The sequence below is a fragment of the Sinocyclocheilus grahami genome, unplaced genomic scaffold (genome assembly GCF_001515645.1).
Source record: "Sinocyclocheilus grahami isolate Dianchi unplaced genomic scaffold, SAMN03320097.WGS_v1.1 scaffold682.1, whole genome shotgun sequence".
NCBI lineage: Eukaryota > Metazoa > Chordata > Actinopteri > Cypriniformes > Cyprinidae > Sinocyclocheilus > Sinocyclocheilus grahami.
Window position 1 is genome coordinate 477,783 of NW_015505861.1, and position 10,403 is coordinate 488,185.

Consider the following 10,403-nt stretch of genomic DNA (forward strand, 5'->3'; position numbering starts at 1 on the left):
GGCACTGCATCACATACAGGAATGCTACTGTAATGGAATCACAACATGGGCTCAGGAATACTTCCAGAAAACATTGTCGGTGAACACAATCCACCGTGCCATTCGCCGTTGCCGGCTAAAACTCTATAGGTCAAAAAAGAAGCCATATCTAAGCATGATCCAGAAGCGCAGGCGTTTTCTCTGGGCCAAGGCTCATTTAAAATGGACTGTGGCAAAGTGGAAAACTGTTCTGTGGTCAGATGAATCAAAATTTGAAGTTCTTTTTGGATAACTGGGACGCCATGTAATCCGGACTAAAGAGGACAAGGACAACCCAAGTTGTTATCAGCGCTCAGTTCAGAAGCCTGCATCTCTGATGGTATGGGGTTGCATGAGTGCGTGTGGCATGGGCAGCTTACACATCTGGAAAGGCACCATCAATGCTGAAAGGTATATCCAAGTTCTAGAACAACATATGCTCCCATCCAGACATCGTCTCTTTCAGGGAAGACCTTGCATTTTCCAACATGGCAATGCCAGACCACATACTGCATCAATTACAACATCATGGCTGCGTAGAAGGATCCGGGTACTGAAATGGCCAGCCTACAGTCCAGATCTTTCACCCAACATTTGGCGCATCATAAAGAGGAAGATGCGACAAAGACCTAAGACAGTTGAGCAACTAGAAGCCTGTATTAGACAAGAATGGGACAACATTCCTATTCCTAAACTTGTGTCCTCAGTCCCCAGACGTTTGCAGACTGTTATAAAAAGAAGAGGGGATGCCACACAGTGGTAAACATGGCCTTGTCCCAACTTTTTTGAGATGTGTTGATGCCATGAAATTTAAAATCAACTTATTTTTCCCTTAAAATTATACATTTTCTCAGTTTAAACATTTGATATGTCTTCTATCTTGTATTCTGAATAAAATTATTGAAATGTGAAACTTCCATATCATTGCATTCTGTTTTTATTCACAATTTGTACAGTGTCCCAACTTTTTTGGAATCGGGTTTGTAAGTGCCTTTGCATTTTAATGCTTTTGTTATCGATGCGGCGCTGCTACGTTGTTCATTCAAAATATTGCAGAAAAAGAGAACAATCAATGCGGGGAAGAGTTTGTTTACGTCAAAACCGAAACCAAGTCGTTCACACAGAACGCGTATTTATTGCATTTTCTAGAGAGACATCTATCACCATTGCACTCGCGTCTCGCACAAGAGAGACGCATGTTTAGAAAGCTATGTAAAATTTATGTAAGTTCAACTTTAAAAAAAACATGTCTCAAGACTTTATGGCAGTTTTCCCCATCCCACTGCATTTCAAGTTTTTAAATAAAGAAAGTACACATTTTGTCCACACACTGCTAAGACACATTTATATGCAGACACCATGTAAAAGTGAATTTTGCATCCAATGTCCCCTTTAAATTTAAAAGGTTTGTTGTAGAGTGAGGGGGACTAAAAACTTTAATTTTTTTATGTTAACATTTTTTATTTAAAGGTATTTTACATTATTTCTGAACGTAATAATAAAATGTCACTTATACAAGGTGCATTTTGTGTGTGTTTTTTCTCTCTCTGACCTACCTGCCTGTGAACGCATGTATTTGCATACCTCCGCACACTCGATACGTCATCAGCACGTTCCATTACGCTATTGCAAACCGAGTGAGAATGGAAGACGTTATTATTGTCATATTATGCGCTTTGTACTGTAATGTTTTCTCACCGGTGAATGAGACATGAGGTAATCTGACAGCGCTGCATTCAACCCTCCACCATCGCCGTCTCTCATCGTGTCGTTGGTTAGCCTCTGGTCTGCCTGCGCATGTTCATGTGTTTTGGAGGAGGCGTGGCTTTGGAGAGTGATTTGCAGGGAGAGTGGGATCTTATGCTTTCAAACCTAGCTTACTATTGCTAGCCTCTCCGAAATCACCTACCCTACCTTTAAGCGCAATAAGACACGAAAGACATCTGAACTGGTGATCACATGCTGACTGAGAGAGCCGCTAACTGTTCACAGCTTCATATGGCTGTCAGTCAGCATGAGAGCCGCAAGTTCATTTTCGTGCTTGTTGTGCTTGTTGTACCATCATGCACCTCCTGTGCTTTATTTTCTCATTAATGCATTATTTTCTCATTCATGCGTACCTCTGTAATGTGTCAGTATCTTCAAGCAGTCCAGTGCTCCACAGATATATGCACTCACAACTCTTATTAAAATGTTGTCATTTTTAAAGTATTGGTGTTGTGCCCAATTCTGACCCCCTGAGGCTTTAGGATTAGGCAAATCAGGAAGCAACTTTAACGAGGGGGGTAATAATTTAGCAGGGGGTCGAAATTGGGCACAACCCCAGTACTAATAAAATTAGAAATTGTACCATTTTCAACAGTGGGGTATTGCAATACTTTTTTAGTACCTTGCAGGGAGAGTGGGATCTTATGCTTTCAAACCTAGCTTACTATTGCTAGCCTCTCCGAAATCACCTACCCTACCTTTAAGCGCAATAAGACACGAAAGACATCTGAACTGGTGATCACATGCTGACTGAGAGAGCCGCTAACTGTTCACAGCTTCATATGGCTGTCAGTCAGCATGAGAGCCGCAAGTTCATTTTCGTGCTTGTTGTGCTTGTTGTACCATCATGCACCTCCTGTGCTTTATTTTCTCATTAATGCATTATTTTCTCATTCATGCGTACCTCTGTAATGTGTCAGTATCTTCAAGCAGTCCAGTGCTCCACAGATATATGCACTCACAACTCTTATTAAAATGTTGTCATTTTTAAAGTATTGGTGTTGTGCCCAATTCTGACCCCCTGAGGCTTTAGGATTAGGCAATCAGGTAGCAACTTTAACGAGGGGGGTAATAATTTAGCAGGGGGTCGAAATTGGGCACAACCCCAGTACTAATAAAATTAGAAATTGTACCATTTTCAACAGTGGGGTATTGCAATACTTTTTTAGTACCTGTATATCATGCAACATTTAAAAAATTTTGGTAAGCTGCTGTACCCTGTGTGAGCGAAATCAGAAAGTTTTAGCCCAATGCAATAACATTAACTTGAATTTTCAGGAAAAAGAATATCCTCTGAACCAGCAATTCGGCACTCCAGTCACGTCATGTTTATTTATATAGGCCTTTATACAATAGATTGATTTAAGGCAAGCAGCTTTACAGTATTTAACAAAAAAAAGAGTATCAGTGTTGCTTTCAGTTAGAATTACAACTTGATGTCCTGCTAATGCATTATTTTCTCATTCATGCGTACCTCTGTAATGTGTCAGTATCTTCAAGCAGTCCAGTGCTCCACAGATATATGCACTCACAACTCTTATTAAAATGTTGTCATTTTTAAAGTATTGGTGTTGTGCCCAATTCTGACCCCCTGAGGCTTTAGGATTAGGCAATCAGGTAGCAACTTTAACGAGGGGGGTAATAATTTAGCAGGGGGTCGAAATTGGGCACAACCCCAGTACTAATAAAATTAGAAATTGTACCATTTTCAACAGTGGGGTATTGCAATACTTTTTTAGTACCTGTATATCATGCAACATTTAAAAAAATTTGGTAAGCTGCTGTACCCTGTGTGAGCGAAATCAGAAAGTTTTAGCCCAATGCAATAACATTAACTTGAATTTTCAGGAAAAAGAATATCCTCTGAACCAGCAATTCGGCACTCCAGTCACGTCATGTTTATTTATATAGGCCTTTATACAATAGATTGATTTAAGGCAAGCAGCTTTACAGTATTTAACAAAAAAAAGAGTATCAGTGTTGCTTTCAGTTAGAATTACAACTTGATGTCCTGCTATAAAGCAGCTGTCCAGTGTGGAGTTAGTTAATGATAAAATCTTTTTATTAGTGAATGAAAAAAAAAATCATATTACAGTGATAGTTCGGTTTGCATAAATTTAAGCTCAATCTAACTCTCACTTACCTTTATTTTGTTCCATATGACTTACAAAAGGAGATGTTAGGTAGATTGATGCATTATTCAGTCAGTCATTTTGTGCACTTAATATATTTATTGTATTGTATTGTAAAAAATAATTGTATAATAATTGTAATTGAATAATAGTAATATAATTGCTTGACATTTTCAAAAGCTGAAATGATTACCTTGTTTTATTTATTAGTTAGAATATGTTTAACTCAATATTTTAACTAATTGTAAAAGCTGAATAATTGATCAAAGCCTACTGATTAATCCGTGAAATAATCAGCGATTAGTCGATTAAATGTTCTAATAATCGTTAGGTTAATCGATGATCAAAATAATCATTTGTTGCAGCCCTAAAGGAGGCATGCAAATTGTGCAATGCTGGGGGGCTCCAGGAAAGTTGTTGAGAACCAGTGTGCTACTGTAATGTTTAACAGATATTCACAATTAAAATTTACATTCCTTCACTTTCAAGAATGAGTGTCTGGCACTCACAGGAATTAACAATTTTTTTCCAATCAAATACTGTCTAGAAGTGCAATGCCCCTTCCCAAATACTACCTAGGCTGTGTTCGAAATTGCATACTTTCGAGTATAATAATTTTTTTTACAAAATGTACTTATTTGAGTACCGTTAAGTGTTTCATATATATTATAAAGGGAAAGCCGTGAAGTTGAACACTTTCTGTTACTCTAGTGACACTTGTTTTATCACAGGTGAACTTTATTACATGCAATATTTGTCAAATTCACAGACTTTTCAGACTTTTTCATGAAGCAACAGAAACACTTTTCATTCAGTAATTTATGTTCAGCTTAAAGGGTCATATGATGCGATTTCAAGTTTTCCTTTCTCTTTGGAGTGTTACAAGCTCTTGGTGCATAAAGAAGATCTTAAGTTAAGTTAAGATACTTTGACCGTTATTAACTAATATATTGATATATTAGTCTTGATATTTACTTTGAAAGCTGACGCTCGCGATTATGGTAAGGGGCGTTACATTTCCGACGTGTGCTTGCGCTGTTCGGCCAATCACAGTGCACTGGGTCAGCTGGCCAATCAGAGCCGACTGCGCTTGTCAAAGGAGAGGGCTTTGTTGAAATCGACGTGTTTGAGAGAGGCGGGCATAGAGGAGGACCTACAATAATGTACAGTATTTGAAAAATAATGTGTTTTTTGAACATTAAAGCCTGTCAACATATTCTGTTACACCAAATACACAAAATAATGATCTATAAAATAGCATAAATAACTTTAATACAGCGCCTGTATACAAGAATAAAGTTTAAAGTTATTATGACATTTCGAATATTGCCTTTCATGCAGTGTGTAATGTAGCTGTATGTGAATGTAAACGATCTGCAAAGCTGTAAAGCTGAAAGTGCACGATAAAAAGTTATTGTCTCCCAAAAGAAAGAATCAACTCTGAACAGCCTGAACGAGTCGTCAGGAATTTGAATCCCACTTCTGTGATGGCTACACGACACAGGGTAACACATTTGCATAATGCCTGCCTATGCTCTACGCTGACTGGCTGCAAACAACTTGACCCAGCCCACAAACATGTCATTTTACTGACGACTACTTCTCTAATCTTGGGGAGTTCAACGTGGGATTCACAAACACTTGCTCTTGAAAGATGAGCTCAGTACCAAGTTTATTTGGACCAGCTTCTCCACTGAATCCCAACCTATAAGTATGATAAATAATAGATGTTCATTTTTTCTATCGAGCATTCAAAATACAGAACTATGGCAATGGACGTATTGTTTCCGACCAAGTGGCAGCCTCTCTCTTGAAAACAACACGGAAGTGACTTAAACTGCAATTCATCGACTGGCCGCTAGAGACTGGCTCCAAAAGGGAGTCAATCCCATAGACTCCCCATGTTAAAATGCCCAACTTTACAGCGGAAAAAAATATGTTTACAGCCTGGTACAAAAAGTGTTTTTTTCCCTTCATGACAACTGTGAGGAGGGTGAATTTTTACCTTTATCCAGGAGTGATACACAGCCAAGAAGGCGACGGCCGGCTCCACCCACTTTAGGCTTCAAAAATGGTCTTCAGAAACCTACGGTTGACGTCACATACACTACGTCCATGTTTTTTACAGTCTATGTTTCCGTAGGCTCACAGAAAGGAGGGGTTTAATCTTAGAACTGCTTCAAACTAATCTTTGAGAATCATTGGAAAATGAGGTGATATTAAATGCATATTTTGAGAAAACAAAAGCGACCTTGCATGCATGTAGTGACGGGTAGATTGCCACTGCTGTCACCACTGTCGAGCTAGGCGGGCGTGGTTTCAACAACCAGCTCCACCCATGTCCTGCCTCTTTACCCATTTTCGATTATCCAGGAGTGATACACAGCCAAGAAGGCGACGGCCGGCTCCACCCACTTTAGGCTTCAAAAATGGTCTTCAGAAACCTACGGTTGACGTCACGTACACTACGTCCATGTTTTTTACAGTCTATGTTTCCGTAGGCTCACAGAAAGGAGGGGTTTAATCTTAGAACTGCTTCAAACTAATCTTTGAGAATCATTGGAAAATGAGGTGATATTAAATGCATATTTTGAGAAAACAAAAGCGACCTTGCATGCATGTAAACCTATTGTAGGAGACACTTAAAACAATATTAGGAACCTTAAAATTGCATAATAGGGGCACTTTAACATAAGCCAAGGGTGTCAAACTCAGTTCCGCAGGCCCTGCAGAGTTTAGTTCCAACCATGTTCCAACACACATATCCCTGTAGTTTTCAAATAAACTTGAAAGACTTGATTAGCTGGTTCAAGTGTGGAGGCTGGGGCCCTCCTGGATCGGAGTTTGACACCACTGATATAAGCCAATACTATTCAGATGCCAATAAAGAAGGGTATATTTTTATCAGTTTTGATAAACGTGACACAATATAACATTAAAGTAACAAAAGGTTTCTACTGTTATAACAACGCAGATTTGTATGAGTAAGTAGAACCGAAGGTGTCAGAATAAACATGAAACACACGTCATCGCTGTCATCAGAGAGTCTGGCCAATAAGGTGTGTTGTTGATTTAGGGCAACTGCAGCGCTCGACCTAGACAGCTAGTCTCATCTTGCTCTCACGGTACTTGAATCGAAAATTTCTAACCAGAATGCATTTGTCAGACATCATTCCATCTGTATGGCACTGCATTAAAGGGGTCATATGATGCTGCTAAAAAGAACATTATTTTGTGTATACGAAGCGGATATCATCCTCTTTTGGAAGACCAAACAAAGTAGTTTCGCTTTCACAACGAATCACACAGCGCCTTCACGACATGGCGGCGGCGGCAGCAACAATACTACAGCAAGAATAAAAGTTACGCCTTCTTTCTTTGCGTGAACATTTGGGCGGCGTTATGCAAATCTTCCCACATCGTGACGTAGACATGTGGGGGCGTGTTAGAACGAGGCCGTTTTAGGTAGGCGTGGCTGACTCTTAACTTTGATAAAGAATATCTCTTTGGATTTGAGACTTTAGTCTTTGCAACTTTACAGATCTTCTTTATGCACCAAGAGCTTGTAACACTCCAAAGAGAAAGGAAAAAATGAAATCACATCATATGACCCCTTTAAGTCAAATACACCTAAATCCTCTCCAGTGGCATCATGGGATTGTAAAGTGTCCATCAGATCAGAATCTCAGAGGTAGTCCTTCACCCGGTTACTTTTTTTCCTACTGTTTCATGACGACTGTGAATACGGACAATACTACTCTTTTTATATACTTTTTGCCTACTGTAAGAAAGTATGCTTATTCAGATGCAGTTCACTGGCAATAGCAAGTAGCTGACTTTCCTGAAATTGCATACTTCCCACTGTATAGTAGGGAGAAAACAGTATGCTACAGTAGAATTCACAGTATTCCCAAAACTAAGGATTAACTACTTCGTATGAGATTCTGAAGCGTGCATCCGCCGGTGTACCGACGAAACATGTTACCTATCAGATTGTGCTACCAAAAATATATTTACATTGTTTTAAGCGTACGGGTAGGTTTAGGGTAGGGGTAGGTATGGACATTAAAAAAAGCCTCAAACCACATGAATAAGATGCTGATAGCACAATATGATAGGTAACATTTTCCACTATCGATTTGTGCTACCTATCTTTTTAATAGGAGGTAGCACAAATCTTCAGAACACTGGACACTTTACTATCCCACGAGGCCACAGGAGAGGAGTTGTGAAAGGCAGTAAAGCACACTTGGTACAGCTTGGTACAGATTACATTTAGCAGCCCCAAAGTAACTACTTATTCAAAAGAAGCACTTACTCAGAGAGTCTATGATTTCAGACCTAGCCCTTTTGTCATGTTCTGATCCAACCTCCTTATTTCCAAGCAAATGACCATCAAGTGTTTATATAAAGAAAGGAAAGTGTCTACCTGCAACTAACGTTACACCACTGTAACCTGAAAGTGTAACATACCTGCTTTTGAATGTGAGAAGCTTCACCTCAGTGTCATATCAATCTGATCTCTGTCACAAACCCTCCTTTGTGTTTAACCTGGAGTTTATTAAATGTACAAATGGTGAAGTTACTTTCTGTCCTATCAGCAAAACAATGAAGATGTTTAGTATGTAACGTTACTGTACCTGGTGTCACAAGTGCAGCTCAGATGTGTAGCGCGTGGAGTCCATGAGAAATGCAGCTCTGACTGATGTATCTCATTCATTTCATATAAAACGAGTACTTCCTCAAGCACAGTCACAGCCACACTTCCAGCGTAACAGAAACTATGTTTGACAGTCATGTTACTGTGTCGCGTCAGACTGTCAGTTTCACCAAAACTTTCCAAATGGAGATGGGCTTTTGCTTAGTGACATCTACAGTAATGGGTGTGTATTGCATGATTTCTTTTTCTTTTCTTTTTTAAACAAAAATAATATTTTCATTCTGACAGTCTTGGGAATATTAATGGGGTTTTACATCAGCAGAACGTTCTAAAAGTAGGTTTAAAATGTGCTGTATTGACTTGAAATGTACCCAGAAAACAAGTAGAAATAAAACTTCCATCATTTGAATGAATATCTGAAAGAAAAATAATAGTTTCTGTAATCTGCACCAATTTGTTAAAATATTAATAAGTAAGTAAATAACATAATTTCTGTGCAAAAAAAATTTGTATTTGTTAAAAAACTTATTGTGATATTCTAAAGTAGTTTTCTTTATTTTAAGTAATTTTCTTTAATTGAACTTTACTTAGGATAAGAAGACTGTAAGGAGAAATCTATAAATGATTCATTACTCATGAATGAAATGCAAATTGTTTTGGTAATATTTATAAATATTTTTTTAGTTAGTTATTTTTAGTGTTGTCAAGTCGATTAATCGTGATTAATCAATTTGCAAAATAAAAGTTTGTGTTTATATAATATATGTGTGTGTACTGTGTATATATATATATATATATACACACATACATTTATATATTTAAGAAATATATGTCATATATATTTATTTATAATATAAATAATATATAAATATGAATATATGTATACATGTAAATATTTCTTAAATATATACATGTATGTGTGTGTGTGTATATATATATATATATATATACACACACACACACATATAGTATGTAAACACAAACTTTTATTTTTCGGATGCGATTCATTGCGAGTAATCATTCTGACAGCATTTATTTTATGATTATTTTAAAATCATTTTTATGTAGCCTAACACACTTTGAATTACCATTGTGTATTAAATGTGCTATATAGCCTAAATAAACATGCCTTGCCTTTGACTTGCGTTATTGTTTGTTGCTTAATTTAGTAAATACTGGATTTTTTGACGTAGAAATAATAATTGAATAATAATAATTTATTATTATTTATGACTTACAGTGCATTCCGGCTATACATTTTTTACCAGAATGCGCGGACATGAAACTTTTTATTCATCGTTAAGATTTTAGATTAAAATGTATATGTTAAAATTCAGTTGTCAGTATATTTAACCGACTTTTTGCCTTGCATTTACCTTTATTCATGATGTGAGTGTGTGTGGTTGCTCGAGTTTGGGTAAAGTACACAAGGATTTAACGTTGAACAATGATTAAGATAAAATATTAAGTAAAACAGAGACATATACTAACATTTAACTATATAAAAACACAAAGTATGCTTTATATTATGCGTATTATGCATTACACTTTCATTTTATTATTGTGAATATGTATCACTATATTAATGTTGTTGTCGTTCTCCTCCTGACCGCTGGGCGGCAGTGGCGCACTAAGCAGCCGCGCATTCCTTACAGTAAAACACAGTGAATGAAAAGCACGCGTGTGAACATCATATGACCCCTTAAATTTTTTTTGTTCCTTCTGCTTGTTTCTTCTCTGTACTGGTTTTTCCGATTGCTGTCATTTTCTGCAGGAGACGGCTTCCCACAATTATGCTGAAACTGCGTATGGCTCAGAACCTGAAG

General features: G+C 37.5%; 1 protein-coding gene across 2 annotated transcripts in view; it reads right to left on the minus strand.

The window, feature by feature from the left end:
- LOC107559354 (UDP-N-acetylglucosamine transporter-like) overlaps positions 1–8,699 on the minus strand; it is a 37,910-nt gene extending 29,211 nt beyond the window's left edge. Inside the window, exon 1 of one of the 2 annotated variants that reach the window (XM_016243139.1) lies at positions 8,558–8,699. The gene's annotated coding sequence lies outside the window, so the exon portion shown is untranslated. Of the gene's footprint in view, positions 1–8,390; positions 8,411–8,557 lie in introns of those variants that run through there. The other variant, XM_016243140.1, reaches the window with a different exon arrangement.
- Between the last annotated feature and the right edge of the window lie 1,704 nt (positions 8,700–10,403).